At 42.1% G+C, this 22,400-nt stretch overlaps 1 protein-coding gene across 2 annotated transcripts in view; it reads right to left on the reverse strand.

The window, feature by feature from the left end:
* Nucleotides 1–22,400, reverse strand: part of LOC308311614 (metalloreductase STEAP3-like) — a 351,330-nt gene that overhangs the window by 174,719 nt on the left and 154,211 nt on the right. The gene's annotated exons all lie outside the window — the stretch shown is intronic.

Raw genomic sequence — 22,400 nt, forward strand, 5'->3', positions numbered from 1 at the left:
CAGTGTGAGGGACCTTTTCTTTGGTTTTTCAAAGATACATAATTATGCTCTATATTACGCACCTGTCACTATAGCCTTCTGAGGTGTGCATTGGCCTTTTGCAAAGTTTGTTCTCATTTAAATTCAATTCAATAAAATGTGTTTTTGGACCGGATACTCAATTTAAAATGCAGTTACAGTGAGTACGCTACACTCCCACATGTTTGGCCCACTATCCTACTGCTGTTGGATACGAGCCTGGAATTGTAAAAACAAAACAAAAAAAGGAAGTCAAGAATGACAACCACATATTTTAGAGATGCTCCGATAATCGGCCAGTGATCGGCCATATTGGCCGATATTCACTCTGATCGGTAATCTGCATTTACCCTATCTGTGATCGGCAATTTACCCTATAGAAACTGATCTTTTACACCATTTAAGTGGTATAAATGTCAGATATACAGTATATATAGTATAACATCATATATATAGAGATATTCCACTGTTACGTTCTTAGCTTACGCATGTTTCACGATAACTACTTTTTATGTGTGTGTGTGTGTGTGTGTGTGTGTGTGTGTGTGTGTGATATGATGTATTCCCATGCTTTTTGTTCTTGCTTAATGTAAATTGCTCTGGATTAAGAGCGTCTGCTAAATGCCTAAATTGTTTGTTCTACTTTATTAATCCCTGTGGGGAAATTCGTCCTCTGAATTGGACCTGATCCAGACCTATTAGGAACAGCTGTGCACAGACACTGCATGAGCCCAGCCCAGGGACCAGCAATTTACAATTTAGGCATTTAGCAGACTTCTTAATCAAGAGCGATTTTCCCCAAACGAGAACAAGAAACATGGTAGTACATCAAATACATAAAACAAGTTATCAAGAATCATACGTACGCTAAGAACCTAATATCTATATAATGAAACTATGCATAATGTGCAGTGGTGGAAAAAGTACTCTATTGTTTTAAGTAAAAGTACCAATACTGCAATTTAGAACTACTTCTAAAAATACAAAAGTATCAAAATGTACTTAAAGTACTAAAAGTAAGTAAGTACTCATTGCAGAATGTCCCACTTCACAAGTTCAAAATGTGTACAAAATCTATTGAAAATAGATGGTTAATGTATGTTTTCTAATCAAAATTAAAATCTCCCAAGTAACTAGTAACTAAAGTTTTCAAATAATTGTAGTGGAGTAAAAGTACAAATTTTGGCTCTGAGATGTAGTCAAGTAGAAGTAAAAGTACTGGAAATTGGAAATACTCAAGTAAAGTACAAATACCTCACAATTGTACAGTACTTAAGTAAAAAATACTTAGTTACTTTCCACCACTAATGCGTATACACTACAGTGCCATGCATGTCTACATAACATTTTACCAACTGAAAATGGGTTTGTTTCAGACTTACACATTTATCTCATCTCTTACTGATACCAATATACAAGGTTTAAAAAACAAATGGGAAAGAGAATTGAGGACTGAATTGACAGACGAGTGGTGGGCAGATAGACGCACTCAACCACCTCATGTGCACGCCTCAGCCTAATTCAACTGAAAGCAGTATACATATAGAGCTCATCTTAGTAAAGCCAGGGTGGCTGAAATGTATCCTGAGGCAGACTCGAAGTGTGTTGGCTGTGTCTAGAACACAAGCACATCTCAGTCACACACATGTAATGGTCTTGTCCCCAGTTACAGTGATTCTAGTCACTTGAGTTTGACACACAGATGTGTGTCAGCTGTGCTAGAAATTGCGTTACAACCATGTCTATCGATAGCTATATTTGGCACACCACCTTACAGTATGCAACTATACACGAATCAGAAGTTAGAGATTAATTGCTTTTGCAACACTCTATAGCTAGAAGAAGAATATTACTATCTTGGAAGTCTTCAAAAGTGGCTCAACGATGTGATGTACTTCTTAAAATTCTCTAGAGGAACCACAGAAGGATTCTCTAAGGCATAGAGACCTTTTATAGAATACTTTAATATTCGTACCTCCCTGGACTAGACGGCTCTGTGTGACTGTGTGAATTAACAGACAGTGCTTCTCTCACAGGTGACTGTGACCCATGATGTGAACCATGACCAGTTTTCTTTTAGTCTGAAGAGGTGCGTTTTCAGATTGCGGCGGAAGATTCACAGTGAGTCTGCAGTTCTGATTGCTATGGGAAGTGCATTCCATATAGTTTGGAGCTAGAAGGGATAAAAGTTTGGGACGTGTGGAGCGTTGTCCCGGCGTTTTTAGCGAAGGTACTGCCAGCCTCCCTGCGTTGGTTAATTGATCCGAGCGTGCGGGATGGTTTGTAGGGTTCCGATCAGACTTGCAAGATGTGGTGGGTGCCAAGTTTTGATAAGACTGATGTCTGGATAAGGAGCTGGGCTACTATTTTGATAAACCTTTTGGAATAGTTAAAATAGCCAATCTACATTGACACGTTTTGAGCTTGTAGATTGGCTATTTTAACTACTCAAAAATGTTTTTCAAAATAAAAATAAAAAAACAACTGAAAAGTAGTTTAGAGATAAGGCATGGACGGAAATAGAGCACTTAGGGCTCCATTTTTGTCGCCGCCTTTACACGCGACCCGCAAGTCAGCTGCTGCCCGGAAATTACGAATATAGGAGCTTGCTCTGTCCCTTAATGGTATTTTGGTCCAGCGTCGTCACATAGTGGAGTTTAAAAGCACCCGTAAAGCGCATGCCAAAAAGAGCGGCGCGCACCACATGCCTCCATGGAGATGTCCGCGTAGTGCCGGCTACGTCATCTCTCCTTATTCTCCTACGCATCTCTTTGTAACTGTCCTATAATCAGCAGACTTCCTTGTGTCCATTGTGTTTATATAATTGTCTAGTCAAAGAAGTCATTTGGCTTGTGCCAGGCATTGTGCGATTCCATTTGCTCATTCAGTTTCATCACCCCCCCCATAGCGCAGCAAATGGGGTTTAATCCGTTTTACCGAACTTTACTTTTCGCTTGATACCGTTTCGTGGGGGCCGGCCTACACGCACGACCTATAAAGCCCTCATTTTGTAGTGTAGTACTTTGAAATTAAAATAACGAGCGAGATCTGAGCGAGTTGTGACTCACTGAAAAGACGAGTGTTCTTGGCTCTGTGCGGGGTGGGGGAGAAAAAAAAAGACATCGCCGTCCCTATAGCTATTTCAGCTAGGGTGTCTAGAAGCAGCTGGTGGTTCAGGACTGCAGAGTGGGAGGTAGCCTGGGCAGCATGTATACAGTGCTTCTGCTCCAGTTCTAAGGGCCGTCGTGCTCAAGGACACTACTGTATATAGCAGGAGTATTAGTAACCGTCCTAACGCATGTCCTTTGTTGTGGGAGGAAACGCGCACAAAGACAAGGGAGAGCACCCGGTCTCTATAGTCGGGTTTAAAGTCAAACGCAGAACCCTCCTCCTGTGAGGCAACAGTGTTATTACTGTGCCATCCCCTAATGGCACGTGACATTTACAGTATAGAGCGGAGGCGGTGCTTCATGCACAAAGATTTGGGGGGCGAAAATAGCCGCTGAATTGAGTGCTCTTTCAAAAATATACTCTTGGGGCTTAATTGCCTCTGGTTATACAAAAAGCCGCGTGGGATTGGACAGAAGAGAACAAGGCTCGTTTGGAGGGAGCGTGGACAGCCTTGATCATATCATGCCTCTACGAGACGTTTCGTCGGCGCGGTGGTTCTTCGAGCTCGCTCAGACCAAATAAAATATTCAGGCTACAGCTCGGTTCTGTCTGCATGAAACATTTCTCCAAATGCATATACTGCCTGCCTCTCTCTCCCTATATCTCTCACTCTCGCTTTTGAACTTGGCTTCACCCTCTCTGCCAACATGCACGCGCACGCACGCCCAACCACCCCAAACCACCCTCCCACACGAACACACACACGCAGAAATGCTCACACAAGTTGTCTATATGTGCAAGTCTGCACCCTGCAGATAATCGGTACGAAGCACGAGGCCCTATTGAGAGTATTTAGAAGCCAATCAGACAGGCATTCAGCGCTTCCCCCACTTCTCCACAGTCTCCATCCTGTCGCCATCACGGGCTGCTAAAAGCTGCTAAATCAACAGACCCCACATGAAATCCATGCCCCGGCTAGCCGACGTGTGTGTGTGTGTGTGTGTGTGTGTGTGTGTGTGTGTGTGTGTGTGTGTGTGTGTGTGTGTGTGTGTGTGTGTGTGTGTGTGTGTGTGTGTGTGTGTGTGTGTGTGTGTGTGTGTGTGTGTGAGCACGCGCAGGTGGTTAGCCTCAAAAGAAAATCAGCAAACAAATAGACATTTAATTAACAGAAATGTGCCTACAGCAAGCTTGTCACTTGTCCTCGAGTCCACATAAGTGTGTGTGTGTGTGTGTTGGAGAGTGTGCGTGTTTCCGCCTGTTTCTCAGCAAGCAATTATTTACAGTTAACTCAATAAGCATAACGTGTGGAAGGTTGTAATACATGCGTATCACGCAAAACTGTGTTGCCTTTGATGCTATTTACTGCTTTTTCGCCTGTGCTCGCCTACTGCAGGTGCGAGACTGTATGGAGTCTGTGTGTGTGAGTCATTATTTGGCACACATTGGCCCGGCTTCCACACAGAATGTCTCAATTGCCCTTTTTGGAGTCTTGTTTGTCCGTTTTAAGAATTCATGGCATTTGTTCACCCAAATTACACACCCCATGATGAAGCCTCATAGTTAGGGGAAATTAGCAAAGACTTGTGGCAAATCTGCAAAACAAATGCTCGCTGACAAAGATGACCCGTTGACCGTGGATAGATGTGGTGATGTGGCCTTAGTGGCGCCATGGGCCCGCGGCCTGCATGGTACCGTGTGCGAGACCATTTCAAATGGGTACAGCTGTTTGCTTCCATCAAAACCGTATTCCAATGTAATGCAACACAGGAACCCCCGCTATAGTGTTTTGGTCGTCCAGCAGTTTCTTAACCCATTCTGGGCGGGAACCCCTTTTGGTGTTTTAAGCATTGTTATACTTTAGCTGTGGTAAAACATGTTTTAGTGTTAGTCTAGTTTAAGTCGACTAAATATCATAAGATTTTAGTCGACTAAATCTGCAGTTGATTTAGTTGACTGAAATGTATTTTGGCGGGCCTTCATGCCGTCGTAATGGCTGACTTTACACTTGCTGAAAATAGCCGATCTACAAGCTTGTAGATCTGCTATTTTCAGCATGCAACCAAGTGTAAAATGACTTATACTGGATCTCTTCCTAACATTTTAGTCTATTTTTCATTTGTTGACGAAATTGTCAATACATTCAGTTTTAGTCATCATAGCTTAGTTTTCATTTAGTTTCCATTTAGTTTTCGTCAGTGGAAAAAGGTAGTCGACGAACATTTTTCGTCTTAGTTTTAGTCGACGAAATCAACACTGGAGGAGAGGAGACTTGAATATAGCAGATGGTGTCGGGGAGCAGCCAGGAGCAGCGGCGACAGTGTGGGCGGTGCGCTGAACACACTCTGTTTCGTTCACTGGGCGCGCACACACACACGCACAAAGTGCCATTCTTGATTGTGTTGCGCGGCGTGCACGAATCACATCAGCGCACGTCATGCATTGGGGTATTTTATTTTTTATTTGGTGTAGCGCCAAGTGATGCGTCGTACTGAGTTCAAAGGCTATCTAATAGTCCAATGAACGGGTTGTAAACATGGGACCTTAAGAAATGGCATATTTTAATGATTAGGCTACCGGGCAATGGGGACACATATCCACACACGGCCCCCATTCACCTCCAGTCAAAGTAGGATTTTCAAAGCCTTATAACTCTGGAAATCCGAGCGCTGTCCTTCATGGGTGTTATTTGTGATTTTGTACTGCATTGCTCCCGAAATGTTGCAGTGTGAACGCAAACGCAGCAAATTAAATATGCAATAATGATGCAACTCCCCCCCCCCCCCCCCCCCCATCACATCCAGTCTACCGAAGTACAGGTCTGAATGCGAGAGATATAAGACATGAAACCATAGCAATATTTTCCAGTGCTTGCAAATGCTGGACATTTAGATTTTTTGAGATTGGAAATTGATTACGATTGAATTTGTTGAGTAATATCAGTTTCATGTTGCATGTCCCATAAGCTGTGTTAAGAAAATATAACTAATAATAACTAATGTGATTAAATTATTCAAGTAAACAAGATATTAAATTTGCATCATCCAGTATTTGATTGGTGTGTACTGTGACTGTCGGGGACTGGCGTAAACATAATGCATAGCTGAATGGAAACAGAGTATAACGCATCAACTTTATTTTCAGCTTCCGAGTCACAAAGGCAAGTCCAAACAAATTACCATACGCGGTGAAGTGTTATCGGGTTACATCAAATTGCCAGCAGCAGCGTCTCCAACAGAATTTGAAAGAGATTTATTTCAGACTGCCTGCCTGCGTGTGAGTGAGTGCAGTGACGTGTGTGTGTATAGACAGTAAAGGAGTGGAGCCTAGCTCAGAGGCTATAAGATAAATCATATGATTAAATATATAGAAGACGGCTTAAGTGGTTAACCCATTGAACCCTGGCGTCTCCGTTCTGGACACGTATAAATGTAATATATGTGAACGTTCAGCAAAAACAAGCTGGAAAAAACATGGGAAAATAAGTAGATACTCAGCAAGTGCAAATATCAGCCATTATGACGGCATCAAGGCCCGCCAAAATACATTTTAGTCGACTAAATCAACTGTAGATTTAGGCAACTAAAATCGTATGACATTTAGTCGACTAAAACTAGACTAACTCTAAAACATTCCAGGTGACAAAAATGTGACTAAAACTAAATGATTGATAGATCGATAGATAGATAGATAGATAGATAGATAGATAGAAAGATAGATAAAATGTACTGCTGTGTACAGCAAAACAATTAGAATCATTAATAATACAGTGCAACGGTAAACAAAGGCAAAAGCAAACGAGCAGTCAGTCAGTGCATCATAAGTGTCTCATCCGTATCTCGTCATGAAAACAAAAATAATTAAAAAAAATGAACAGTGCAGTGCCAAACAAAGTGTCCATTGTTGATCAGTGCAAAAAGCGTGAGAAGTGAAGGTGGGGAGAAAAAATAGTGACCCCCCCCCCCATAATGTCATTAGAGGTCTGCCTGGCATGCACAGACATTTTGAGGTGCAGGTGCTCAAGTGGGGAAAAAGGGCACTGTGTGCAACCGCACACGGAACCGTACCTGGGGGGCTGGCAAAATTACATTTTGGGGCATAAATAATATATTAGAAGTTTTTTATTCAGAAATGGTCAATGTCACCATGGGCCACATACTGTTACGCTGTACAAAACAAAACCAAAACTTTCAAAAGGGCACATTGCTGTCCAGAGGGCAAAATAACTGGTGCTCTTAGCACTAGTACCTATCAGTGTTGTTTTTGCCAGCAAATTTCTATTTTAGTTTAGTCATATAGTCTTCGGAATGAAACTCCATTTAGTTTTAGTCGACTAATTCTGCAATTGTTTTAGTCGACTAAAATGTGTTTTGGTGGGCCTTGATGCCTCGAAATGACTGATTTTACACTTGCTGAAAAAAGGTCGTCTCGTTTTAGCTCTTCAAAGCAACCGGCAAATTGTTGTAGTTTTTTTGCTCCAGTACCCATTTATCTTTACTCAAACTTTCTCTTGAGTAAAAGTACAAAAGTATTGGCATCAAAATGTATTTAAAGTACCAAAAGCAGAAGTACTCATGCAGAAAATAAGACGACCTCCACGCTCACGATACATTGTGAGATAGAGCTTGTAGTTAGGCTATTTTCAAATGGCTTAGTAACAAGTAACAAATAAACTAGTAAGTAAAGTTTTTAAATCATTGTATAGTGGAGTGATTCATATTTGCACTTCAGTTGTACTGTAGAAGTGGAGTGGAAGTATAAGTAGGACTATACTGAAGATTGGAAATTCTCAGTTCTTCAGTTACTTAATTACACCAATGCAAAGGTGCTGGTGGAAATCTGTCCTGATTGAAGGGCTGTTCAAAGGGAACAAAATGACACGTCTTTACCTATAAGTGGCTGCCACGGTAAAAAAAATTACACTTTCGACGATAATGGTGATGACGGTGTCCTTCGTTTGAAAATAACTGGTGCTCTTAGCACTAGTACCTATCAGTGTTGTTTTTGGCAGCAAATTTCTATTTTAGTTTAGTATAGTCTTCGGAATGAAACTCCATTTAGTTTTAGTCATATTTTAGTCACCCGGAATGTTTTAGTTTTTGGTCTAGTTTTAGTCGACTAAATATCATAAGATTTTTGTCGACTAATTCTGCAGTTGTTTTAGTCGACTAAAATGTGTTTTGGTGGGCCTTGATGCCTCGAAATGACTGATTTTACACTTGCTGAAAAAAGGTAGTCGACGAACATTTTTTGTTTTAGTCGACGAAAACAACACTGGTTACCTATATAGTTGTATCCCTGAGTCTTGAAAGAACCGTTCATTCTGGTTATTGAGGTTAAGCTTTGGTTGTCCTAGCCAAGCGGCAGTACGTTCTGGTTGTCCTAGCCAAGCGGCAGTACGTTCTGGTTGTCCTAGCCAAGCGGCAGTACGTTCTGGTTGTCCTAGCCAAGCGGCAGTACGTTGTTATTGAGGTTAAGTTCTGGTTGTCCTAGCCAAGCGGCAGAACGTTGTTATTGAGGTTAAGTTCTGGTTGTCCTAGCCAAGCGGCAGAACGTTGTTATTGAGGTTAAGTTCTGGTTGTCCTAGCCAAGCGGCAGAACGTTGTTATTGAGGTTAAGTTCTGGTTGTCCTAGCCAAGCGGCAGTACGTTGTGCGTCTCGTTTTAGCTCTTCAAAGCAACCGGCAAATTGTTGTAGTTCTTTTGCTCCAGTACCCATTTATCTTTACTCAAACTTTCTCTTGAGTAAAAGTACAAAAGTATTGGCATCAAAATGTATTTAAAGTTCCAAAAGCACGACCTCCAAGCTCACGATACATTGTGAGATAGAGCTTCTAGTTAGCTATTTTCAAATAGCTTAGTAACAAGTAACAAATAAACTAGTAAGTAAAGTTTTTAAATCATTGTATAGTGGAGTGATTCATATTTGCACTTCAGTTGTACTGTAGAAGTGGAGTGGAAGTATAAGTAGGACTATACTGAAGATTGGAAATTCTCAGTTCTTCAGTTACTTAATTACACCAATGCAAAAGTGCTGATGGAAATCTGTCCTGATTGAAGGGCTGTTCAAAGGGAACAAAATGACACGTCTTGACCTATAAGTGGCTGCCAAGGTAAAAAAATTACACTTTCGACGATAATGGTGATGACGGTGTCCTTCGTTTGTTCCCTCGTCCAAAACGTTATTCAGAACAAAATGGACGAAGAAGAAAGTGCAGTAAATTGGTGCAGAGCAAAATGTATCGAGGCTGGCCCAAAATTATTAAAGCCACTAATGGCCGGGCCGTCAAACCAAAGACAACAATGCCATTACGCAAATACACGTAAGATGCCTCTCTTGAATAGATTTAATTTGGTTTTAGTCACATTTTAGTCACCCGGAAGGTTTTAGTGTTAGTCTAGTTTTATTCGACTATATATCACAAGATTTTCGTCTACTAAATCTACAGTTGATTTAGCCGACTAAAATGTATTTTGGCGGGCCCTGATGCCGTCGTAATGACTGTTTTTACACTTGCTGAAAATAGCTAATCTACAAGCTCACAACGCGTCGCGCTTGTAGGTCGGCTATATTCAGCATACAACCAAGTGTAAAATGACTTATACTGGATCTCTTGTCTACTAGTCCCTTCCTAACATTTTAGTCTAGTTTGTATTTGTTGACGAAATTGTTGATATATTTAGTCTTAGTTTTAGTCATCATAGCATACTGCCCTATAGACAATAGGACTTATATATTCAGTGATTTCAGTTCATTCAAATATCACTTCTTTTTTTGTTTTGTTGTGATAATCCTCCGTACTATAGAGTGTGCTGCCCATATAAGGAGTTCATCTCTGTCCCCAGTTAAGCCCTGGGGACCAAATTTTGGTGGTCCAAGACGGAAATGCAACCGAGCAACCCCCACTGTAGTGCGTGCATGTGCACTTCTTGTTACAGGGGCGGACCGGGGGGTTTCCAAATCACTGAATGCTCCTTTAAGGTAGACCACACACCAATGCAACTGGTGTGGCTTAACCCCTTTTGGTGTTTTAAGCAATGTTATGCTTTAGCTGTTGAAAAATAGCAGATCGGTGCCGCGCCATGAGCTTGTAGGTTGTATGTGGCGCAAATCTTTATATTCTTTCAGAGCGAACGTTTTTTAGCTCAAATCTTAAATCATGCCAATTATCTGAAAAACCTCATGTTTCTATATCAGTGGTGCTCAATATTTCATGCCAAGAAGAATTATATGTAATTGGCCTTCCGACCCCCCCCCCATCTGAAAATATGTTATTCCAGGACCCCCCGGAAGCAAAGATTTGAGTTAAAAATGTTCAGAAAGAATATATTCAAACATTTGGGACACATTTTCAAGATTTTTCAAAAATAGCAGACCTACAAGCTCGTAGCTTGTAGATCTGCTATTTTTCAATAGCTAAAAGTATAACATAATGCTTATAGAAACACCAAAAGGGGTTCCCGCCCCAACATGGGTTAAACCAGTGCCACGCAGAGAGAACGGAGATTGCATTTTAATTACCGTATGTCACGACTCACACCTCCTCCTTATACTGTTTGTACTTGAACTTCAAGGAGTCCAAGTTGAGCTGTCTGAATTTCCATGCGTGTCACCCGCTGCGGTCGAGCGGTTTCACCGGCAGATTAATTAAGTATAGTCCGGATGCAATTCACTTCAAAATGGCACAGAAAGGGGACGGTGTGACCTGGAGTCAAAGTAAAGGCACCCAGTACATGAATCAGTGGCAGGAAGTAAGTATTTACTCAAGCACTGTACTTAATCCATTCTGGGCGGCAACCCCTTTTGGTGTTTTGAGCATTATGTTACACTTTAGCTATTGAAAAATAGCAGATCTAAAAGCTCATAGCGCGGCACCGAGTGCCGCGCCACGAGCTTGTAGGTCTGCTATTTTTGAAAAATCGTAAGAATGTGGCACAAATCTTTAAATGTATATTCTTTCATTAGCGAACGTTTTTAACTAAAATCTTTGGTTCTGGGGGGGTCCCTGGAACTACACATTTTCAGATGGGGGTCGGCGGCCAAATACAGATGATTCTGGGGGTCCTTGACATGAAAATGGTTGCGCACCACTGATATAGAAACATAGGTTTTTCTGAAAACGGTCATGATTTAGACATTTGTAGAATCGTCCTCAGGTCTAACAATTTTGAGGTACTGGTATTAACAATGTTCAGTACTTCTACTATGTCAAATGTAATGGACAATAAAGTTTTCTTTGTCTTTATATCCACTACATCTGAGGCAAATATTATACTTTTAATCCACTACAATTATTACTAGCTACACAAAACATACATTAACCACTTCAGCTCTACATACATTTCAGCCATTTGAAAATACATTTCAGCCATTTGAAAATAGCAGATCTACAAGCTCACAATGTGTGTCTCACGTGACGTATTGTGAGCTTGCAGATCTGCTATTTTCAAAAGCTTTTTTATACACTTTGGAAACTTTTCTACTTTCACTCGAGTACATTTTGAATTCGGGCACTTTTTCTTGTAACAGTGTGTTTGCTTTCTACTTTCAGTATTTACTTTTACTTACAGTAAGTAAAACGTATGAGTACTTCTTCCACTGGCTCAGTGGGGCTGATGGTCCAACGGTAATACAGTGATTCTGTGGATCTTTTGAATTTCAAGGACCACCCAGTCTGATATAATATGCATTAGGCCTTTAGGCAATGCCTCGCTTAAGCCATTTAGACCTGAGGACGATAATACAAATGTCTTCTAAATCCTGACAGTTTTTTGTTTCTATGTCAGTGGTGCTCAACCTTTTGAACCAGAAGCAAAGATTTGAGTTAAAAACGTTCACTCTGAATTCAAAGATTTGCACCACACAGCTACGAGCTTGTAGATCTGCTATTTTTTCAATAGTGCTTTAAAACACCAAAAGGGGTTCCGGCCCAGAATGCGTTAATCTCTGAAAACACGCTATAGGCTATGGCACGGTGACATACACCATACGAGGTGACATGTTTAGTTAACGTCTCCTTCGACCATGCTTGGCTCCTACATGTTTTCCGTGTCCCACATCTTCCCTCTGTCATGTTTGGGTATAGCAGCATGACAGCATTACAGGCCTAGAGTAAGAGAGAGTTATATAAGAGCCACCCGGGGTGGTGCAGTGGTGGTGGCCATTTTGGTTCCTACTGTAACTATACCAATCATTTAGCTGGGGATCCCTGGTCCATACACACATGGAGAGGACCCACTGATATCATAAGTCAGGAATCATACAATGTATATGATTCCAGTGCTTGCCTGTCCACATGGACGCAAATTAATTTTAATAATCCAATGAACAATGCAGTACATATAATGCACGCACGCATGCAGATTTTTCAGTCCTATAGCACTGATACAGTATGGTGGAATAATGAGGGTCTTACTCCAGTGCTATATGCCCCAAGACTGACTCGAGCGAAGGCGACAGTCAGACATACAGTAACGGTCCTAGAAGCTCACAGATGTACGGCAATTGGTCTATGGAGTCGTGATGCCACTTACATTTACCACTTGGTTGCAGCGTTGCTATAGGTGACGTTGTCAACGGCAACGGAGCGCGCCATTTTCAAGTGCGCGCGCGCCCACCCACACCCCACTGTATCTGTTTTTTTCGATCGCCGTTATATACGGGTAAATTAATTAATTTAATCTTGGCGGCCATGATGGTTGAGCACGGGGCTCATGCGGCACTCATAGACACAAAACTATTGCGACCATCAATTCAACTCGACGCATCGCTCTGTTTGGAGCTGGGTTCATGGAGCCTAATATCTTGAATTCTGTTTAAAAGCCCCAACCTGAATAAAAACGGATACACGGCCGTTTTTAAAGGAGCCGGTGAAGGTCCATGTCCTCTCGGTTCCATCTGCGTGTCTCACAAAGGTTAAAGTCCAGGTTAAATTAACCTGCGAGGAGGTTAATTAATTATGCACTTTTCTATGCTCTCTCAGGGTCGACGGTGGCCACGGTGAAAGGAGCGCGGTGGAGTATACAGCTGTGGCGTAACAAACGCAGCGAGGTTCTTTATGCACTACACACACTTCGAGGACATGTGCCCCGGGAGGGTTCTGAGCGTGCTGCAGGTGCTTCAAACTTGAGTGAAGGATAGAGGCGACTGCATGGATAACATTAACTGACCCTTTGTCAAGTCCCGCCAGTGGTTGTGCCCTCTTATTTTACACCCTCCTTCCATCTGGCTCCATCACTGACCGTTGGGCCATGATGGTCTTTGACGCTCGCCAAGCCGTCTGCTTTTATTCACTGGGACACGGCAGGGGGTTATAGGGGTCTTAGGGGTTATAGGGGGGTCTTACTGGGACACGGCATAGGGTCTTAGTGTGCCCTAAAAGGGGTTATAGGGGTCTTGGTGTGCCTCCTCTAATCTGACACTCTGTGTGGAGCCGATGTTTCACCAGTTTTAGCCGTTCCTTTCACATGTTTGTTATTGGCAGTTAATTGCGGGTGAGAGGTCAGACAAAGCACAGTCAGACAACCTTGTGAAAGCATCTGGGGCCAATAATGGAGTATCCCCTGTGTAACTCAACTCATCATGAGCAGAGAGCTTTCATTACAGCCTATCCCCTCTGTCCATAACTACACTCATCATGAGCAGAGCCTGTATCTACAGAATGCAACATGCTACAAACATTATTTTTTTTCTGGTTAAAGAGGAAATGCTCCTCTTTCAATTGGTATATTCCGTGACATGTTCACATTATTAGAAAAATATGCTATGGGTATATCAATGTGACTGGTCAAAAACGAGAGACTGAAGTGCTGGACTGAAAAGTGATACTCATTCAAATGGCTACATTTTGAAAACTAAAGATGATAGAGATTTTATTCCTCTTTTCCTGGTGAAGGTAGAGGATTATAGCTTTCATTGTATTATATGGTATGTCTCTGTCACTATAATAGAGAATATGTTAAGGGCATAATAGAAGTGTGCTTCAAAAAAAAGAAAATAACTCCAAAAGCATTTTTACAGACCCTAACCCTAAAGACATTACTTGGGCTGAAACAAAACATCTCTATTTTTATTGTCTCTGGTCAATGTGGTTTACCGGTTTTAGATCTAAACGGAGGAATGGAGGGTGAGCATTTTGAGGTATTGCGTCTTGTTTGCTGTTGTCGTTTATTTAATATTGGGAGGGCATCAATTTTAGTTTGGTTTTGTTGTCTTCACCACAGTATGTCTATCTATCGATCGAATGTTCCCTGGCCCGCGACTCTCAAGAGTGTTTGTCTAGCCCTGTGCTCAGCCAGCTGACTAGAAAGACGCAAATAAACATTCATTCCCTCTCAGTGGTGAAGCAGGCCATATGTCGTGTCAGGGATGTCCTACCCTTGAACATGGAGCTGGCATACTCATTTATACACAGCCTCTTAATGCAACATTGTGGTGTAGTTGGCAGGATGCGTAGCCTATGGCTAATTAAATGCCACATTAGTTCTAAAGTAATGAGGCCCAGATCTACCATCTGGGCAAGCTGGACACGTTCCCCAAGGGTGTGAAAGGGCACGTCCGCGATGAAATGCAAAGACCTGCTGCGGTGTCCATTTAAATGTCTCCCTACTCGGTGCCAGTGTTTTTATTTAAGTAAAAGTGTGAAAATTGACAATGGCTGAAAGAAATGGGTTACAAAAATCTTGGGATAAAATGTAAAAGAACAAAGTTGTGGACGGATGGACGGACGCACGGACGGACGGACCAAAACATTGATAGGCCATTACATCCTTTGGTGTTAACCCATTTAGACCTATGTTCCATTCTACAAATGTCTTCTAAAAGTTTTTTCTGAAAAACCCATGTTTCTATGTCAGTCGTTCTCAAACATTTTCATGTCAAGGACCCCCAAACATTATATGTAATAGACCCTCCCAGAAGCATAAGATTTTAGTTAAAAACGCTCGCTCTGAAAGAATATATATTCAAAGATTTGCACCATATTTTCACAATCTTTCAAAAATAGCAGACCTACAAGCTCATAGCGCGGCACTCAGTGAGCTTGTAGATCTGCTATTATCCAATTCCTAAAGTATAACATAATGCTTGAAACACCAAAAGGGGTTCCCGCCCCAAAATGGGTTAATGCTAAACAAGGCAGGAGTCCAAGGCTATATAAGAACGAAATCTAACTCATTATTCATGAATCATGCCAGGCTGCTCTTAGTGCTTATCAGAAGTACAGACATGCCCAGGTCCATAACTCTGACCTTGAAAACAGTACAGGTTCGCAGACCACAGTATTCAGATCCATTTAAAGTGGAATCAAATGCACAGAGCAGAGCTTTTTGCCCAGAAGAAAAAGAAAATGCAATCAAATACTGTATAAAGTAAATATGATCCCCCCCCCCCCCCCCTAACCTGGATCGAGGGGGAAAGCTGCGTGAAATTGCAACTAACAATCACATTGTGTAATGTGCATATAGAGCAACTAACAATCACATTGTGTAATGTGCATATAGAGCAACTAACAATCACATTGTGTAATGTGCATATAGAGCAACAATCACATTGTGTAATGTGCATATAGAGCAACAATCACATTGTGTAATGTGCATATAGAGCAACCGGAGAACAATCACATTGTGTAATGTGCATATAGAGCAACCGGAGAACAATCACATTGTGTAATGTGCATATAGAGCAACTAACAATCACATTGTGTAATGTGCATATAGAGTAACAATCACATTGTGTAATGTGCATATAGAGTAACAATCACATTGTGTAATGTGCATATAGAGCAACCTACTAACCAATCACATTGTGTAATGTGCATATAGAGCAACCGGAGAACAATCACATTGTGTAATGTGCATATAGAGCAACTAACAATCACATTGTGTAATGTGCATATAGAGTAACAATCACATTGTGTAATGTGCATATAGAGCAACCTACTAACCAATCACATTGTGTAATGTGCATATAGAGCAACCTACTAACCAATCACATTGTGTAATGTGCATATAGAGCAACCGGAGAAGCCGTGGATCGGCTTGATCAGCTTCACCGTGGAAAGGTTATGACGCGCAAAGTTAATCCATTCTGGGCGGGAACCCCTTTTGGTGTTTATAGCATTATGTTATACTTTAGCTATTGAAAAATAGCAGATCTACAAGCTCCTAGCGCTGCAGAGCTTGCAGTTCTGCTATTTTTGAAAAATCGTGAAAATGTGCCGCAAATCTTTGAATATATATTCTTTCAGAGCGAGCGCTTTTAACTCAAATCTTTGAATATATTCTTTCAGAGCGAGCGCTTTTAACTCAAATCTTTGCTTCAGGGGGTGTCCCTGGAACAACATATTTTCAGATGGGGGTCGGTGGGCCAATTACATATATTTTTTTGGGAGTCCTCGACATGAAAATGTTTGAGAACCACTGACGTAGAAACATGGGAAAACTGTCAGGATTTACAAGACATTTAGTAGAATATTTTCTCCGGTCTAAGTGGGTTAACGGCAGAAACGTCAGTCCCCTGCTGTCAGGAGTGCTGACTGACAGAAAAAAAACACTGCGGGGAGAGTGAAAAACAAAGAGATGGAGAGACAGATGGGAGAGGTGAGCTGAGGTGAGGCAAAGTGGCGAGTGTGGAGGGGAGTTATAGATGCAACAGAGAGAGATTGATTGGACGTAGGGAGCAAGGCGCGTGCAGGACGGAGAGGTCTGAGGAAGATATGTCAAAGTAGAGAGCACAGATCAATTGGGGGAACGAGACATGGCAGAATGACAGGCCGGCCCGAGACAGAGTGACAGAGTGAAGAGGATAAAAGGGCTGGATGTTGTTTGTCAGGAGTTGAGTTGAAATTGAACCGGAAGGGTCGATCAGTCTTTCGGAGTCAGTAAGAGTGAGCACCTATAAATATCGTGGGAACCTTGAATGTTAAACCGGTGACGTCACTCCATAGACATTACACGTTAAAAGACCTACATTCAGAAGCCATGAACAACGCTATTTGTTTTAGCGGTCTTAAACATCTTGTTTTCGTCATAATGACATTGGTCTTTTACATTTTAACATTTGGAAACGGCCTTAAATGGTGCAGAGAAAGCAGGTAGGGATGTAGCTCTGGTCCATAAGTATAAGGCTTATGGGCGGGAACCCCTTTTGGCGTTTTAAGCATTATGTTGTACTTTAGCTATTGAAAAATAGCAGATCTACAAGCTCATAGCTTAATCTGCTGGTGAAACCGCTCGACCGCAGCGGGTGACACGCATGGAAATTCAGACAGCTCAACTTGGACTCCTTGAAGTTCAAGTACAAACAGTATAAGGAGGAGGTGTGAGTCGTGACATACGGTAATTAAAATGCAATCTCCGTTCTCTCTGCGTGGCACTGGTTTAACCCATGTTGGGGCGGGAACCCCTTTTGGTGTTTCTAAGCATTAATGTTATACTTTAGCTAAATCCTTGTTTCTGGGGGGGTTCCTGGAACAACATATTTTCTGATGGGGGTCGGAGGCCAATTACATATATTTCTGGGGGTCCTCCTTGACATGAAAATGTTTGAGAACCACTGATATAGAAATATGGGTTTTTCAGAAAACTGTCAGGATTTAGAAGGCATTCGTAGAATCGATCTCAGGTCTAAATGGGTTAATGGGTCAAAGCAGAGGATGCACCCAGCTAGCACTCTTCTCAATGTTCAATCTGTCATGTCTTGAAGGGGATTAGGGTGTCGCGGTGGCTCAGAGCCACTGTGACACGGGGCGGACTAGACTAGGGATCATGAATAATTACTACGTGTGACACACTGTGTGGACAATGCGAGCATGGAGAATCCAGAATTTATATTTAGACTATAGCGATTATGAATAATTGGAGACAGTGTGTGGACAATGCGAGCATGGAGAATCCAGTATTCATATACTGTAGGTCAGTGTGGTTCTCAGCCTTTCCTGGATCAGATCAGGAGTCCACATACTGTACAGTGTACACTGTACAAGAAACATTGTATCTCTGTTTATTTGTGTCTTTCTAGTCGGCTGGCATGAGCACAGGGCTAGACAAACACTCTTGAGAGTCTCACTAGGGGGTGCTCTAGCACCCCCATCTGAGCACGCGTAATCAGAGCATATGTTTATTTAAATTGTTCAATCAATCGATTGTGTTTTCCGGCTTGGATAAATCAAGGATTTTAACCGGGGAAGGCCATCTGTGTAATCACTTTAACCATTGTTTGATACTTTGGCTATTGAAAAAATAGCAGATATACAAGCTCATAGCAGCGCGCTATGTGAGCTTGTAGATCTGCTACTTTTGAAAGAATTAACAAAATGTGTGCAAATCTTTGCACACAGCTTGAGAATCGCCGGACTAGACTTATAACAGGTTGTGAATAATTGCTGTGGGAGGAAGAAAATAGCCTCAGAGCCGTCATGTGGACACTGCGAGCGTCAAGTCTCATCCACTGAAAAAGTCCTCATTTAAGCCAACCCGATGTAGACGAGCTCTAGTGAGTGGAGGGGCTGTCAACTCAGGGTCTTTAGAGGTACAGTTTGAGCCTGTCAGAGGAGAGGATAATTACCTAGACAGCCACCTGCGTGTGTTTATACGCGCGCGTGTGCGAATGCTTGTGCGTGTTGTTTGTGTCTGCATGTGTTGTTTATCTGGGGACCAGAGTTGACCTGAACGCACACCAACGCAGAGACCAAAACAAACCAAGATCCCCCACGGGCAATCCCACTGCAACGAATAGGAAATGGGATGTTCACAACAAATGCCCCCAGTGAAAGTTCCCCCCGACAAGAAGTCGCCATCGCCATCGGGTGGTTTCTTCCTTGAAAATGTCAGTGTGCTTTCAGGCCAACAGTGGCAGTTTGTGAACTTCTTTTGTGAGCATGTCAGAAGGAGCCATTTAGAATGTGCTTATCGACCGGCGGTTTGTCCAGGTTTTGGTACCCGTTTTAGTACATTTGAGACTTCTTATCTCTTATCTACATTCCACTGTAGTACCACTACCTCCCCCACCACCGATACAAACTGACTGCAAAAATAACCTTAATAATAGAGAAAATACATCATAAATTAATACTGAAACCAGATATAATCATTAAGGAAAGTTTATGCATGCACTTTGTGTACTATGTAAACCCTTAATTTCAATTTTCCAGCCATTCAGTTTTTCAGCAAAAAATTATAATAATAATAATTTGGGGACCCCTCGAGAGGTCGCGACCCACGGGTTGAGAACCCCTGGACTACTACATGGTACAAGAGGATATTGGTATTACATGATATTTATTTACAGGATATTAGGGCATGTTGCAAGTCCATCTCTCTCTCGCTCAACACAGTACTTTTAGGTCTTATTTTTATTTCATTATTGATTGTGGGACGTTGTTTAGGTGTCTTTTGTGTGTTTCTCGTTGTCACGGCGGTGTGGTTCTGGAGGTGCAGGGCGACCAGGCACAGGCAGAGCAGAGAGGACGCTAAAGGTTGTTTTTTTCCACACTTGTAAATATCAAAGACCTTCTGAAATACACAGAGAACTGACTGCGTCATTTACGACAACGACGACGACGAACGGACAAGGAACTGAACACGCTAGCGGCATATAAATAGACATGGACTAACTAGACACAGGTGAATTCAACTGACAATCGGGGTAGGCTAGGTCGCTAGGGGACTAAGAGGATACAGGAGGAAAACACTGGCAAATCATATAGTCCTGTGATCAGATGGGTTTGAAAAACGTCATGAAGAACCGGCACCGGTGTTATGTGTTGTTTTTAACATTGCGCGGATGCACACGTACTGTATCAGGCACACTATGATTCCCCTACCCCAAAAAAACCAATGAAATGAAGCTCTGGTCACAGCTGCTGTCAAAACTCATCAGTCAGCATGTGTTTGCAGCCTGGGATCCTAAGGGAGGCCCTTCTGGATGAAACAGTTTCCCAAATTGCCCCCCATCACAATCACACAATGTGGCCTTTTTTTTATGGCTAATAGAGCAACTGACGCCGCTTTGATCAAGATTCTGCCAAGCGCTTGTCAACAAGCAATCAATAACAACCCCAAAATGGATGTTCATGCTGTGTGTGTGTGTGTGTGTGTTGTTGTTTCTGTGCTTTCGCCACAATGAACCTGTGAACCACTGTCGACTGCTTCACAAACCGGCTGACTTCTCTCTGTCAGACCCCCTGCTTCTGGCTCATTGTGAGCAGAGCAATCTGAGGCGGAACACTTTGGCTTTCATGAAAGCCAACAGAGAGTAAAGGGTATATAATAGTTGCTGTGGTTCAGTGGTTTTCAACCATTGTCATATCAAGGCTCATTATTTATTCAGCATTTGAGCCACAGACCACCATTTGATGAGATTTACCCTCTCAGACCCCAAAACTAAAGAATATTTTGTTTGTCGTTGAGCAAAATAAACAATTCTTCTACAGTCTCTAATTGCGTAGACTTCTTGTTTAACAATAATTTAACTCTTGAGATCGTAAAATGAAACCAAATGGACCTGTATGGGTCCATTTGGTTAACCGTATAGCATTCCTATTCTGGGAATGTCATAGTAGGCGACCATTTTGGCAGAAATAGCCAACCTACAAATGAAGCGCAATGAAAAATGTGATGCTGAACAGTTTGCGAGATTTGCCACGGACAATCGCACAGAGACAGACGAACTGAGAGACACGGCCAAAGCATTTCCGGGGGTCCACAGCCAAAAACGTTGAGAACCCCTGCCCTAGATCAGGGGGTCTTCAACGTTTTATACATACTGTATAATTAAATATATCCTAGATTCATAGACTTGTTAGTTAGTTTTTTGTTAACGTGTGGATTTTCAGACATTTATAACCACTTCTTAGACCGTCAATATTTGATCTTTCACTCTGCTCATTTCCCCCTCTTTTTGGCCAACGTTTTGGCTGGAACGATGCAAGTTGGAAATGCATGCCCCATCCAGTTATTACTTGTGCAAGCAGAGCGCGCAAGTACTGTGGCCGTGCTCGTACGTGCACGTGTATGCTCGGAGGTATATATACTGACGTTGATGGTAAAGGTATGTCTGTACTGTATGTATACATGTATATGTAATCTGAAACCTACCTTTATTACCATCGAAAGCCAGTTATACCCCGGCATTGCGTCACATCATCAGTATATAATTACGTCATAATTACGTCACATCAGTATATATACCTCTGAGCATACGGTATATAAGCCAGCCGACCACAGTATAGTACTTTCAACTTACAACTTACATACATACATACATACATACTGTACATATGTTACCTGTTACCCAACCAATATTGAAACATATCGTAATTAGGTCACCATTGTCCATTGATTTGAAAGTCCGTAGCAGCAAGCAGAGCGTGCAAGTATTGTGGTGAGTCACTTTTTGCTGACTTTAAAAACAAAGACGCTATCATCTGACAGCGACGGATATCTAAACTGCAGCTATCATTCAACCCTCGAAAGAAAAGTGTGTTCCCTCCTTGAGGCTCCCTCCCTCTCTCTCTCTCTCTCTCTCTGACACACACACACACACACACACACACACACACACACACACACCTCTCTCTCGTTTCCAAAACTGTATTTTAGGTAGCTATGTATGTCTGTACCAGTCCATGAGACTTTAATATGGCTTAATTTCAGTAGTATTGGCCTCTTACCTACCTCTGATTTGATTTATTGACAACAGTAATCTGTTTTTTCATCATTAATAATTCAATGTCATCATGGCATGATTTTTGTTCAATGAGGTTTGGCCTTATCGATGGAAATGTAGGTCGTTCTGTGTGTTTCCTCAATGTTTAGACAACTCACTGTGTGTTAGAAAATCACTGACTAAAAATCCAATATAGGACCAACATTATTTGGGCTTGTGGCCCTTGGGACTTTTGGTATTTTGCTGAGTGGCCCCTGAGCCAAGTTGAGTAGCCCTGGTCTAGGATCAAGAAACCAAACGACTGTGGACGAAGGTCATACTGTGGAGAGACCGGTGCTCCACCAAGAGAGAGCAGAATAAAAGGGTAAACATAGACTCGGGCACAAAACAAAGGACCTGTTGAGGTTACAGAGAGGTCATCGTGGGGCCCGAAGAGAAGGAGGATTACACACTCACGGACCATCAACCGACTCAAGGCCGGGCACTGCACTCTCTGTGGTGCTGTGGAATGCATGTGTCAAATTTGAAGTCACTGGGCCAAACGGTTCTCGAATTATGTGGATTACAGACGTCCACACAGATTCTAGGTTTCAAGGGGTTCATGTAAA

Source organism: Protomyctophum bolini (genome assembly GCF_963924005.1).
Source record: "Protomyctophum bolini genome assembly, chromosome: 24".
NCBI lineage: Eukaryota > Metazoa > Chordata > Actinopteri > Myctophiformes > Myctophidae > Protomyctophum > Protomyctophum bolini.